The sequence below is a fragment of the Enhydra lutris genome, unplaced genomic scaffold (genome assembly GCF_002288905.1).
Source record: "Enhydra lutris kenyoni isolate GAN:26980312 unplaced genomic scaffold, ASM228890v2 scaffoldscaffold27, whole genome shotgun sequence".
Lineage (NCBI taxonomy): Eukaryota > Metazoa > Chordata > Mammalia > Carnivora > Mustelidae > Enhydra > Enhydra lutris.
In genome coordinates this window covers 10,081,305-10,095,505 of record NW_019154111.1, presented here as the reverse complement: position 1 = coordinate 10,095,505, position 14,201 = coordinate 10,081,305, and the positions used below count along the sequence as shown (strand labels likewise).

Sequence of the window (14,201 nt, the reverse complement as noted above, 5' to 3'; positions counted from 1 at the left end):
AACATTTATAACAAATTTGTCACTAAGAACAGAGGATGGACTTAGGTGATTTCTATACCAAAAAAGGAAAAATGTTCCCACTATTACATAAATGAACACACAAGCAACATAAATCAAGTTGCAATAGGAAAGTAATGCCGGGGCACCTGGGTGGCTCAGTGGGTTAAAGCCTCTGCCTTCGGCACAGGTCATGATCCCAGGGTTCTGGGATTGGGCCCCGCATTGGGCTCTCTGCTCGGCGGGGAGCCTGCTTCCTCCTCTCTCTCTGCCTGCTTCTCTGCCTACTTGTGATCTCTGTCTGTCAAATAAATAAATAAAATCTTTAAAAAAAAAAAAAAAAGGAAAGTAATGCCTTTCCTGATGCAGAAAAATTTAAAACTGTCTGTTTTGGCTGGCTCCTTTGAAACCTGTCTTGCTGTAGGAGGTGGCCCAAATGACCCCGGCACCTTTAGAGTCAATGAAATATCCTGCAAAATGTGTCCCGATACAAAAGAACACTACACAATACAGTGGTCTATTGTGCATCTTCAATCCCTAATCACTCAGGTTTCACATGCATGACTTGAAGTAGTTTATTTTTTAATAAATCATTGTTGGTTGGGGAGAAAATGAAAATGAAATCCTCTTCACACCAGTGACCCTTTTGCATTTAACAATCTGGGTTGCCCAATGACAGTCACATCCAGGTTTGCTGGATATAGATAAAATCAATAGGTATGTGATTAGACAGCAGACTCGGGGTGGCTGGAGCAGTGGACAGGTCACCATTTGAGATGATGAATGGCTCTCTATCAACCTAGAGTCCCCTACGATGCTAACATTTACTATAATCTTATTTGGGTTGCGATTTATCTTTCTTGCACCTGATCAATAAAGATGAACAGAACAGTTGTAAGGATCGATTGTAATTTTTTATCATTTTCAAGCACGAAGGTGCATTTCTGACATGAAGACAATATTCCAAGCGTACTGCTTCTGCAATTTTTAAAATTACAATTTGAGTGACCAACTTCGTCAGTCTGTATGTGGAGAGGTTTTAATTCAACCGTAGGTCTCATGCTACCAAAAGGCCATTTGTCTTCCCAGATATTTCAACTTGAAGTTGTGTCACACCTTCCTTCCAGTTTTACTTGTAAGATTTTTCTTTCTGTTAAAATACACACCAGTCACAACATGCTCTTTTTTGTGAACCCTTCTAACCAAGAGGGCAATATAAAAGCTAGTTAATCCACAGTAACACTGATGAGAAACTCCCCCTACTACTATGATAAAACTCTCAAGTGGGCACTACGTTACTGAATCACCTATTAGAATTCTGGTGAAGCAGGAACATCTTGATTAATACTTTCAATTATTTTAAGCACTGAAACGGTAACGTCCAGACAGAGCCAGGACCAGGGTGAAAGATCTGCTTTCTGGTTCTGTTCTGTGGCCTTGAGCAAGTCCATCAAACTCCCTCGGCTTCCATTCCACTGTTTCTAACCTGTAAAATAGGGATGATATCAGCCCTGTCCATCTCTGCCAAAGCGGCTACAGAAATCCAACAAGATGGGCACCATAGCTGTGAAACCTGTTAAGTGTTTTTGCAGAGTAAGATCAACACTGTGCGAATACCCAGTATTTATTCATTCTCCTGCTGGCAAGCATATTGAGAATAAAATAAATTTGGAGGAAAAAACTAATTTCGGCAAAACTAATTCTGGGTACAAATTCAAAATGATCTAAGGCAAATAGTAAGCTTTCTAACAAGAATGATGCCCTACTATAGGTTAGTTAGCTCCCCTCAGTTTTGTAATGCCAAATGCAGGTAAAATTATTACTAATTTTGTCAAAGTTTCCCTAGGATGTTAAACACACACACATACACGCACACACAGAAAGAGAGAGAGAGAGAGAGAGAGAGAGAGCATGTACCTGTGCTGTCGCAATCTCAGCTTTTAACTTCACAAGTTAAAGTTTCAGGCTTTATTTATGCCCCTAACTTCCACCTCAGTGCCCAGATTCCCACACTGTATAAATCTTTCTAACAAAGAAAAAGCCCCAGGAGGCAACACCATATAAAAACTAAGGGAATAAACACGAATATGCCCAAGATCTATACACAGACAGTGTTTAATTCACTTAAGTATTTACTTATTCATTCAACAAAATTAGATACTTATTATCCCAATAATGTTCACCTTGGGGAAACAGATCATCAAGAAGCTTTCCGTCCGATATAAGAGAAAAGAAAAACACTAGTAAGGAAAGGTCACAAATAATTGAGTTAAAAGTTGTAGATAGTGTTACTGGAGTTCAGAAAGAGTACAGATAAATTTTGGTCTCAGAAGATACTTGTAAAAAGTGAACCACCATAAAAAAAAAAAAAAAAAAAAGAACAACAACAACAAAAAAACAACACTCTCAACATGCTTTCCAGCAGGAGAATGAATAAGTACTGGGTATTCATACAGTGGAGATCTCCACAGTGATGAAAAAGAATGAATTAGACATACACGTGGAGGAAAAAAAAAAAAACAAAAGCAAGTTCTAGATATGATATCATAGAGTGTAATTTATGTCGTTTGGAAAAGTGCAAAATAATGAAACAGGATTATTAAATGGCAAATTCCACTGATTATCTCCAAGTGGTAGCAGTTTGGTGGTAGTAGTAGGAGATGAGGAGCAGAATAACACAAATAAAGAAAACAGAGCAGCTTCACTACCTTCCTACATTTCTTCAAATGAAGTGTTCTAAAAGGTGTACACAGCTATTTATTACACTAGTTATATTTTGTAATAAATACAAAAATTGTATTACTCTCCTCCCTCTCTCCAAAGGAGCTAATTAACAACAACAGATGATTTAATATAGCCAGAACATAAAAATATGTGTAGGGGGATACGTGCTGAAGACGTTGGCTACATCAAGATTTTATAACGCTAAGCTAAAGCAAAATGTCCACACATTACCAAATAAAAGTACTTTTTCAATTTATACTGTGAAAAAAATTTTGGATTTATAGAAAAGGGGCAAAAATAGTGGAAAGTTTCTGGGGCGCCTGCATGGCTCAGTCGGTTAAGTGTCGAACTCCTGACTTCAGCTCAGGTCGTGATATCAGGGTCGTGAGATCGAGCCCCGTGGTGGGCTCCATGCTCAGCTCTGAGTCAGCTTGAGATTCTCTCCCTCTTCCTCTGCCCCTCTCCCTGCTCATGCTCTCTCTCAAATAAATAAATAAAGTCTTCAAAAAAAAAAAAAGTGAATAGTTTCAGTCTGTCTTCACCCTCCTTCCTCTCGTCAACATCTTAGATAATCACAGTACAATCATCAAAACAAGTAAGTTAACAATTCTACAATATATTACTAGTAACTAGTAGTGACTAAATTGCAGACTTTATCTGGATTTCTCCAGTTTTTCTACAATGTTCTTTTTCTATTTCAGGACCCAATCCTGACTGTCGTACTGCATTTAGTTGTCAAAGCTCCTCAGTCTCCTCTTGTCTGTGACAGTTCCTCAGCCTCCCCTCGTCTTTCATGACACCTTCACACTCCTGAGGAACACCCGTTGGAAATTTTGTAGAATGACTGGTAATTTGGGCTTGTCTGACGTTTTCTCATGATTAGACTACGTTATTATGCATTATGGAGACATATACCATGGAACCAATGGGTCCTTCTCCAAACTGGACCCCAAACTACTTCCAGACTCTGGCTTCACAGCTGCCTACCAATATTACAATGTTTCTGTTCTGAATTGGTACTCATAGGTGGGAGACACACCCTAATTTTCTGAGAGGCTATCTGTGTTATCTCTGTTGTCTTGAGATGGCAGTAGGTTCATATATGGCCCTTTTCTTGTTTATCAGTTATAAATTACTGTTACTTTAAAGTCATTAATGTAACTAAGTTAGTTGTAATTTGGTCAACCCCATAGCCTGTAGTAGTACACTTCCATCAATTGTATTTTCATCTGATCCTTCTTTAATAGCCAAATCTTGAGGCCTATATGGTCTGTGCTTCAAAGAAGTAACATCCACACTCCAATTTCCAAAGAAGGTAAAGAATATATATAATTATATATCTAAAATGGCCATACAAAAATGTATGTATGTACATACATGGTATATACATATGTATATATGTACCTACATCTCCCCTCCAAACTTCGTTAAAATACTTTCTAAGTCCTCATACTGTATGGGGAATGGGAGAAACCATCTGAGATGACCCTAAAAAGAGAACCAAAAAGAAGAGGCAGAGAATGCTGCCCCAAATCTGACATCGTGGTTTTTCGGTGAAAGGAACATTGCTTTGTGCATGGCCATACAGTTTTCTATAATGGTAAGGCCCTTTTACAACCTAAAAATAATTTTTTTAAAAGATTTATTTATTTGAGAGAGAGAGAGAAAGTGAGCAGGGGCAGGAAGGGAGAGAGACACACACAATCTCAAGCAGACTCCCCACTGAGTACAGAGCCCAACACAGGGCTCAATCCCAGGACCCTGAGGTCGTGACCTCAGTTGAAATCCAGAGTCGCCAGGTCACTTAACTGCCTGAGTCACCCAAGTGCCCCTACGACCTAAAATTTAAAAATATCTTTCATTCACGTTGCAGTTTTCTGCTCCATTAACAGCAGGTAAAATATTTGACATGATTTGTCCAGTGGTTACATGAATTTGTGGCAGGTAAAGCTTATTTAAATCAAGTATTAAAAGTCTATTATTTTCTTACTTTGAAAGAAATTTTTATTGTTTGACATGACCACTAAAACATTTTCCACCAAGATTTCCTTTGAGAAGGTAGACCTTACCAATTCAAAGTAGAATAATACTATCGTTTTAATGTTTTAGCACTATCAAAAATCTGATTAAGGCTTATCTTTTTTTTTTTCTTTTGTCAAAGGTTTAGTGAAACAAGAGTTCCTAGGGGGTGAACTATCTCCAAAATAACAACATAATACTAGATATGGGAGACGTGTCTGTCCCCTATAGTAGAGGACAAGACACCACTAGAAATGACAGGCATTTCCATTTTCTATATTAAAACATTTTCCAATCTAAGGTACTAGGTACTAATTACTAAAAACACAGGCAACAGACTGAGTTGGCAAGACTGAATGCTCTACTGTACACAACTCTTTAATGTACTTAAGACACGAATATATTGTTCACAGCACCCTATACTTCAGTGAGCGATTCACAGCAGAGCGATGGTAAGAGCCTGTGCTTTCCTTCAGAGCCACACTAGAAATGACAGCTCTGTCCCAGTAAAACAACATGTGACTCTACCCCAACAGTTCCCTCACATCCGTAAGATGGGGAGAGTAACAGAAGTGTGGCCTATTGAAAATCTCTGGGAGATTAAATATGGTCATTCGTGTAAAGTGCTTTGAAAAGTACCTGGGGCTATACATGGTAAGCATTACAGGAATGTTACCTATTATCATTATAAATTATTTGAAGAGTAAAAAAAAAGGTATGTAGTGTTAGGTAACTTTTTTTCAAAAGCCATTTTAATAAAAATTTAATCTTTAAAAAACAAAAATCTTTTCTTCCATTAAACCAATCATCACTGAACTTTTGCTTATACAGCTCATCAGTTCTCTTTTTCTGTTCCTTAAGATAAATGGGAAATGTGAGGACCGTGGCTGGGCAGTACCAAGAACGTTAATGGCTACGGAAAAAAACTATATATATATATATAGAGAGAGAGAGAGAGAGAGAGAGAGAGAGGAGAGAGAGAGAGAGAGAGAGAGATGGTGATAATAACCAGCCCACATTAAAAAAAAAAAAATCAAACCAATAATTTTTGACATTCTCACCAATGAAATCCAATGACCCAAATTAAATGGTAAAAGTAGTTTTTAATGCCAGGACCTCCTAGGGCCTTAATTCTTACTACACACTGTAAATCTCCAAGATGAACAATACTGATTTCCCATGGAACCTTTTCATTTTGGAGCATCTTGAGAGAACAGAATCCCTCAAATGTCCCTGAGAAACACTGGATTAAAGACAAGTTGAAAACCGCTATTTCAATCCTATACTTCTTTGCATGCAACTTTTCTCAGAGCAACATTCCCTTACAGGTTACTTTTAAAACTAGTGTTCTAAACAGTAGAAATTGGCAATATTGGAAAACGATTCCAGGGTGGATGGCATCCCTTTCCTGAAGTGCTGATAAAAAAAAAAGAGCCTGCTATTATCCTGAATTTTAAAGAGTAAGATGAGGGGCGCCTGGGTGGCTCAGTTGGTTAAGCATCTCCATTTGGCTCAGGTCATGATCCCAGGGTCTTGTTCCCTGCTCAGCAGGGAGACTGCCTGTCCCTCTCCCTCTGCCTCTCCCCCAACCCCTGCCTGTGATCTCTCTCTCTCTCTCTCAATTAAAAAAAACAAAGAAAAGAAGTTGAGATGAAGTCCTTAAAGAAACCTATTGCTGTACGTCTCCCCTGTTCCCTCAGAGCCCTGTGGTGGACTGCAAGACTGGCCAGCGTTGTTTCCTCTTTTCTGTGTATAAGCTTCTGGGTGACACGACCTTGCAAGTTTCTCCCATCATGACTGGGTGGCGTCTGTTTCTCCATCCCTTTAATCCGGGCTGTGCTTCTGACTTGCTCCGGCCAAGAGAATGTGACAGGAGCCACGACGTGCCACTTGCAAACAGGAGCCTCTCTCTTGGAACCTTGACTAGTGCCACATAAAGCAGCCCAGGCTGAAGAAGGGGAGACTCGAAGTTACTCCACCTGAGGCCGTCCTAGGCCCACCCAACTTCAGCCAACTCAGTGTGTGTCAGTCCAGCCAAATTCAGAAGGAGCGCCCAGCTGGTGACCTGCAGATTCATGAGGTAAGTTAATGGGGGGGTGTTTTAAGCTGCGAAGTTTGGGCTAGTTGGTTATACAGTAAAAGCTAACTGATTTATGCCCTTCGTCTGTGTTCTCATGGCGCACATTTAACAAAGCACTTAGCGCACGGTACCAACCATGTGTTCCACGTGGTCTCTCCCACGAGCCCGTACGATCCCCAGACGCAAGTGTCTCATCCCACTCACTGCTATCCTTACAGCACTTGGCACAGTACATGATGCACGAAACTTACTGAAATCACGTCAGAGTGACACCATTCATTCTCAACTTCAGTCCAAAGTGGACTTTTGTTTAAAAGAGGCTGGCCGAGGTAAGTCCAAAGTAAATGAAATACTAAAACATGGACAAAATGGAAGACTACTACGTTTGTTACACATCTCTTACACACACTGACCAACACTGCAGCCTGCTATGCCACAAAAAAAAAAAAAAAAAAAAAAAAAAAAAAAAGGATGCGGACCTCACCTAGGATCACGTTCAAGTACAAAGAGAGCATGGTAACAGTTCACGCGACGCACAGCAGCTCACACAGGTAAGGGGCTTGTTTTCCTCACATCAGGAGGAGTCTGGGTGCTGGAAACCCAGAGCTGATGTCGGTGCCGAGGATACGATCCCATACCGAGGCCCTCTCCTCTCTATTCCTTCGAAGCCAGCCTCAGCACGGGCTGTGTCCCGAGTGGCTGGCAAGCTAGTCTAGCTAGTCTAGCTACTGCGGCTCCGTTCTCATGGAAGGAAGAGGAGCTCCCTCCAGAGATCCACACTTCCAGCTCGGTGGCCAGAACCACAAACCATGCAGAGCCCTGGATGCAAGTGTTTTCATTTTCTCACTTCTACAGCAAGAAAAAGCCAGAGTTTGGAATTGGTGTTTATTGAGGCAATTTATCATACCGGACACAGATAGCTGAACCGACAGCACAAAATGATGCGCAAAACAGTGTGGTTGATTTTAGATACAAGGATTCCAGTATTTCTTTCCAGCCACCCTTAAAATCCGAATTTGGGGTCTGGCGGGGGGTGGGGGTGGGATTTACCCATCTGGTATTCTAATATCCAAGAACCAAATTTTTAGACAGTATAGGAAGGAAATGGGAATCCACAAGAGCAGGCATCATTCCCAATTTTGGGGGGGCTGGCCGTGGCCCATGTTTTTCAATGTGTGATACTGCCATTTTCCATTTTCAGAATCTCCCTTTTAAAGTGTATTTTAAAATGCACGTGCACAGACACACATTATTGCTACATTTGAAAAGTGTCTGTTTGCAAGTTCTAAGTTAGATCAAAAGAAAACATGCACACACAGTATTCCGGCAGTATTTTCTCAGGTTCTGAATCTTATTTCTGTTCTAAATAATGCTCATACCTGCGGTAGACAGGAAACGAACAAATCAAAAAGGTCACAAGAAAACAAGAAAAATTTGTTAACTAGCTCTTGCCAGTTCTTCTACAAAATGCTTCCTATGATGATTTGGGCACAACTATGTAATACATCACACTGAGGTTAATTTAAATTCTGGTAACCTTACAGTATTTCTCAGAGGCGAGTATCACCCCTCCTCACCGTCCATTCAAAGATTACTACAACTCTGCAGACATTTAGCGACAGTGAATGGGATAAGCCCCAGGTCTGACCTTAGATGTGAGCAGAATGGCTGAAGATACGGCTCTATTCTTTCAAAGATGATCTATAATTACCACTCACTACTGTAGGTCTCTATCCCTCCTACAGCCCACCCAAACACAAGTGTTACTACTCCACCTGGCTAGCTTTCTTAAACAAAGGTCTAGTGTGTACAAGCACCAGTGAAAGCTCTCCTATTGATGACAATGTCAACATGAGCATTCTGATGTTAAGAAGCTAGATTCAGGGGCGCCTGGGTGGCTCAGTGGGTTAAGCCGCTGCCTTCGGCTCAGGTCATGATCTCAGAGTCCTGGGATCGAGCCCCGCATCGGGCTCTCTGCTCTCTCGGGGAGCCTGCTTCCTCCTCTCTCTCTGCCTGCCTCTCTGCCTGCTTGTGATCTCTCTGTCAAATAAATAAATAAAATCTTTAAAAAAAAAAAAAAAAAAAAAAAAAAAAAAAAGAAGCTAGATTCAAAACAGGCTTCCACTTCTTGTTTCAACACTTGTCCAGGAACTATGTTACAGGATGTGATCAGCTAGATACAGGTTAAGTATGTTTCCCCCAAGATGAAGCTAAGCATTTGGGGGCGTGACTTAATGCTGCAAACGCAGCGTGGTTACAGTTCCAGGCACAGAAGCCCTAAAAGTCACCCAGTGAATGGCTTCAGGTGGCCAAAGAGAGTTCATGCTTCCTCAACCCATCCTGTATTTTTATAGACTTACACAGAATCAAAAGACTGAATGCAATATACCTAAATTTTTAGCACAACAATTTTAAGAACTATAGAAGTTTTAGAAATTAAAAAACCCACTAATGGTCTAAATTTAGTTTATCTAGTGGTTTCTGTATTTCTCCTGACAAACCTTCTATCAGAAAGCCTAATGGCTGGTTTGAATTCTGCCTTCTCTGTGTTCCTGTAGATGCTGGAGTCCGTTACAGGTGGGAAGAAGAGTAGGGAAGGAATTTGATCATAATCGGTGAGAAAGCGACCCTTGAATAAAGGACCTGGCATCTTCAGGACTCTTTCAACACTGGCACTTCTTAAACCCCGTGGCCTTGAGTCCACGGTCTCTACTCTTTCCTTTGATCCCTTTCCCCCCCGCTAACCTCCTGCTCTAGAGAATGCCTTTTAAATAAATACACGGCCTGTTTAAATAGCTTGCAAACTGCCAACATTGGTTCAAATGCATGGTGTATCAGATTCAGTATTCTGTTTCTAAGAAGTACACCAAGGAATGGATTTGGTTATTTAAACTGGGTCTCACTTTTTAACATCTAAAAATGAGGACCTTATCTTTTGGGGTGATTGTATCAATGGGACATTGTAAGTTCAGCACTTGGCACAGAGCCTGGCTTTTCCTTATTCTCCACCAGAATACCACTCCCACCATCAACCCTTAGCCCCCTAGCTAATCCCATCAGAGCCCAGTCTCCATGAAATACCTACACGACTCTCCAACCTGAAAAATGAGCTTCAAGTGGACGGAGTTAATGCTGGTTTTGTTTAAGCGATACATGCCTGAAGGGCAATCATGAGTAGTCCTGTGTTTCTGCTAATAACCTTTCGGGTACATATATAAGTGTATCTTAATTATTCTCCACCCTATTTTTTTTTTTTTTTCAAATTTATAACACTAGCGATCAATAATAAATTACTAATTTAGCAGTTTCTAACAAATCAGAAGTTCTGATTATTAAGTTCTATGGTAAAGGCAAATGAAGAGTCCCTGCAAAAAAGCCTTTAAGAAATTTATCCCACCATTTCTCCCTCCTATTTAGATAATAAACCCCAGTTTTAAGCTAGATATATGGTCAACCAAACTACAATTTCCAGGTTGCTTCTACTTAGGCCGGGCTGTAAGCAGAATTATATGGGAATTCCAAGTAGGCTGCTTAAAGAGAGCCGACCTCAGCTGGCAAAGAATCTTTTCAGCCCTTTTGTGCCTTTTCTCTTTTTTCCAGTCTGCGAGGTAGATGTGATGGCCGGAGCTCCAGCAGCCATCCTGCAATACAAACTGACCTTCAAGAGGGAAAACCCTGGGCCAGGAAGCTGGAGCAAAGCAATAGGTGCCCAGGGCTCTAATGACATTGAAGCCAACATGTCAGCCCTCAACTGCCCACCTCTCAACTTTTATTAAATAGGAAGAAAATAAACTTAAAACTGGAGTTATTCCATCTTCCTGATACCAGAGTCCCAATAATCCAGAATAGACCTTCCTTAAGACCTGACAGGTTTGCTTTCTGTGCACCCCATGAACGACTTCGATAAAGTCAACTTCAAGGAGGTACCAGGAGCACCTCTGTCCTTTGCAGTAATGCTCTGCTTCCACTTGTCAGGAATCTGTTTCCATCTGCCTCTCTCTCCTTTTCTGACAAAGGACAGGAAGAACTGTAAAATCTTAAAGCCATGTTTAACTGGATTATCAAATATTACCGACTTAAAGAAGCCACATTTCCTGAAAACACCACTATCTCCTAGGCACCTTGGCAAAGTTAATGAGTCGTTTTTGTACCTACGTTCTCCTTCCATCTTCGCTGTTGCTCATGTAAAGCAACACAGCTATTCAGGGCTGCTTCTGGCATTTTGAGTTTTATCTCAGGCACTTTAGAAACTTCACTAATTAAGAGTCTCAGGTTTTTCTTTCCTGATTTAGTTTTCTAATTAGAATAGAAACTGTAGATTCACTGACAGCCTTGCCAGTACATGAGTTATATTATGTATATAGGAGCTATCTTAGCTCGTGCCTCAGTTTCTTCATCTGGGCAATTTAAATAAACAACTGCACCATTCACTTGGCACTCTACAATTCTTTCATCTGTCTTCTCTTCATTCTACAAATACTGAAGGTCCGTGCCAGACACGAGGCCAGGAATCTGGAGTATAATGGAGAGTAAACAGGGGGCTGGCCCAGCTTCTAGGGAGCATATGACATACGGGAGGAAACAAGACACAAATTCAAAAATCACACCAATAAATGTATCATTAACAGGAAATTACAGTGCCACAGGATCACTATATAGAACTTCTTTTATTTCTAGGAAGTAGTTTTTCTAATGAGTCTCTAAAGCCCTATTTTCTCCCCTAAAGGAGCTAACTAGCTACCTGCCCCCATCGGCAGTTCTTAAGTTAGTTATTTCCTTTTCATTTCTCTCGCTCTTTCTGTCAGATGATTCAAGGTTCAGAGCAGAATTCTCTCCACCTGTAAAACTTTCTTCTAACCCCTTTAGAAATAAGGAAAATCTACTTGTACTGATATGATATGGAGGTCCAAATAGCAGGAAAAAGCAAAGTTGTAAAATAATTTGAACAGTGTATTTTCTAAACTGGTGATCTACATTCATGTATACACACAAACCTTGAAATATTCTGCAAGGACTATTTGCCACCCCTGCCAAGGGGACACGAGGAGGAGATACTTTTCCTTATTTAATAGCCTTCTGTCACAACTTAAATTTTTTCCGTGGGATTGTATCATTTTATAATAAAATTAACCATGCTGCAATTTCTAACAGGCAATACACCTAAATTTATATCATACCAGAAAAAGAACTAATGTAGATACTTTCGGCAAAGTGACTCCCTGACGCCTTCCTGCCTTTAACCATGCTTACAGAGAGACTTCCCATTTACCCTACACAGAAGTTATGCATTTTTCTATTATCTTTTTCTATAATAATGTCGATAAAAGGTCTCAAAATCTTCTATTTGTAGTTCTTCTGAGAGAAAACCATACCCCCTTTCCAACTCATCCTTTAGTCTTCTATATTACACACCCACGACTCACTTTTTAGACTTCTGAATTACACACCTGAGACCTTCCTACTTCTGACATGGTTGTGTGTTTCATTGTTTCTCACAACGGTGATACAAAGCGATTTCACAGTTCTCAGACGGGTTATCATGAGACTTTACCAGGATGTCTTGCAAGTCTCCACACAGAGGCTTTTTAAATTACCGCCTGTTTCCAGCACAGGAACCTCCAGTCCTCTTGCCGACTGGGGAGCAGGACACGGTCCACTCGCCAGGTTGTAAGTCCTATGAAGGGCTCACTGAGGGGATGCTACAGGCACACTGAACAGCACACCCATTGGACGGCTCTCTCTAGAAAGCGCCAACACATCTCAGGCACACGCTCAATTTTACCCTAACTAGCCTCACATTGTCTCCTGTGGAAAGGAACTCTAGAAATTGAACTCTCCTGTACCTGTTCAGCACGTGCACTGGCACGCACGCATGCTCAGTGTCCTCCTGAAAACCATGGACTGAGAAGAAAGCTGGAAACATTAACTGTTGTGGCAGAGAAGCAGGCAAACACGAGTTCCTTCACCATCAACTCTGCTGTGTTCTTTATTCATTCACAATTTTATATTCATAATCTGAAGAATGGACAAGACACGCTCCCTGTGATGTAACTGATGTCCCCATTTCACCTCTTCTACCCCTCTGAACCTACAATTCATACAAAAGGGCCTATTTTTTGACAACAAGCCAAGCCCCCAGGGGTGGGCCCTGCAGATGGGAGGGTGAAAACCTCTTTAAAGGCTAGTGGAGAGAGAAACAGAAACCCACTCACTACACTAAGCAAAGCTGTAACTGCCTTTGGTTCTATAAACCCTTTCAGCCTCCAAGAGCTCCTCATCACAATGCAAATGCCACGGGAGGAGGGAGGCAAGCATCCAACCCAGTGCTCCTAAAACATGTAAGGTCCATCCTACCTATTGTAAATAGGATTATATTAATCATACAATCGTAGAACAGAACACAAATTTTAAAGATTCTCACACAGATCAGAAGACCTTCTGAGATTATTTCCTTGAATCCCGGTTGAGAAACTCTGAGCTAACCCATTTACTACCCTTTGGCTTATTATAAGGTGACTTCCTCCAAGGGACTCCTAACCAAACAGGTGGGGGGCAACGCTAATGCTTCCCAAGGCAAAAGAGAAGCATGTAGACTAAAGACTAAATCCCCAGGAGGAAGGAGAAGGGTCAGGAAACCAAGGGGTCCTGACACAACAGGTTGGAGAGGCCAAGACCGAGCCAGCCATCTTCCCACTTTCGCCTAGAACCTGAATTTTTAAAATACGATAGAGGCCAACACCAGTAACTCACTATGATCCAGAAAATCTCTTTAAGAAAAACTTTCCTGAAAACTAAGCAAACCTTCAAGGCTGCTCTCACAGACACGACAGTGTTGGCCTCTTTGCTCCTCTGGCACCAGCTGACCAGCAACCCCAAAGTGAATAAAATCTTTGCTAGTGGTCATACCCTTCCAACACTACATGAAAATCAGCAGTTCACATAAAAGGGAGCGTGCCACACGCATGTTCAGAATCCCAGGCTAAGCACATCTTAAGAGAGAAGATTCCTCAGCAGAGTTATGCCTAAAACCTTACATGAGGGTGCTCCCCGAGACGCACATATGGCAAAGCACCCCACAGCTTCAAAGGTTAATTTCATCATCATGCTTAGAAAGCTGCCTGTCACCTTTGAGATCTACTCACGAAGGAGCTAGGGTGCTCCTTCTGGCGTGACATCTCATACCCATATTCAATAGTCAGGGTGTGGTGCAGGTAAGGGGCAGAGAATTACTATCCACAGCCATTTCTCAGTTGTGGATCTATTTTTGTCCCTGGCATTGTACACTATCAGAAGCCTAGTTTAAAAACTAGGTAAAACCCAGCCAAAGCCAACATTTCAAAAAATAATTTATTTTCTAAGGAAAATTTTTCACCTAGGAGAA

The 14,201-nt window shown here is 41.1% G+C and overlaps 1 protein-coding gene across 3 annotated transcripts in view; it reads right to left on the bottom strand.

Moving 5' to 3' along the window:
* The window catches only part of LOC111151953 (coiled-coil-helix-coiled-coil-helix domain containing 3), a 277,584-nt gene that overhangs the window by 55,364 nt on the left and 208,019 nt on the right, over nucleotides 1-14,201 (bottom strand). The window lies entirely within an intron of this gene.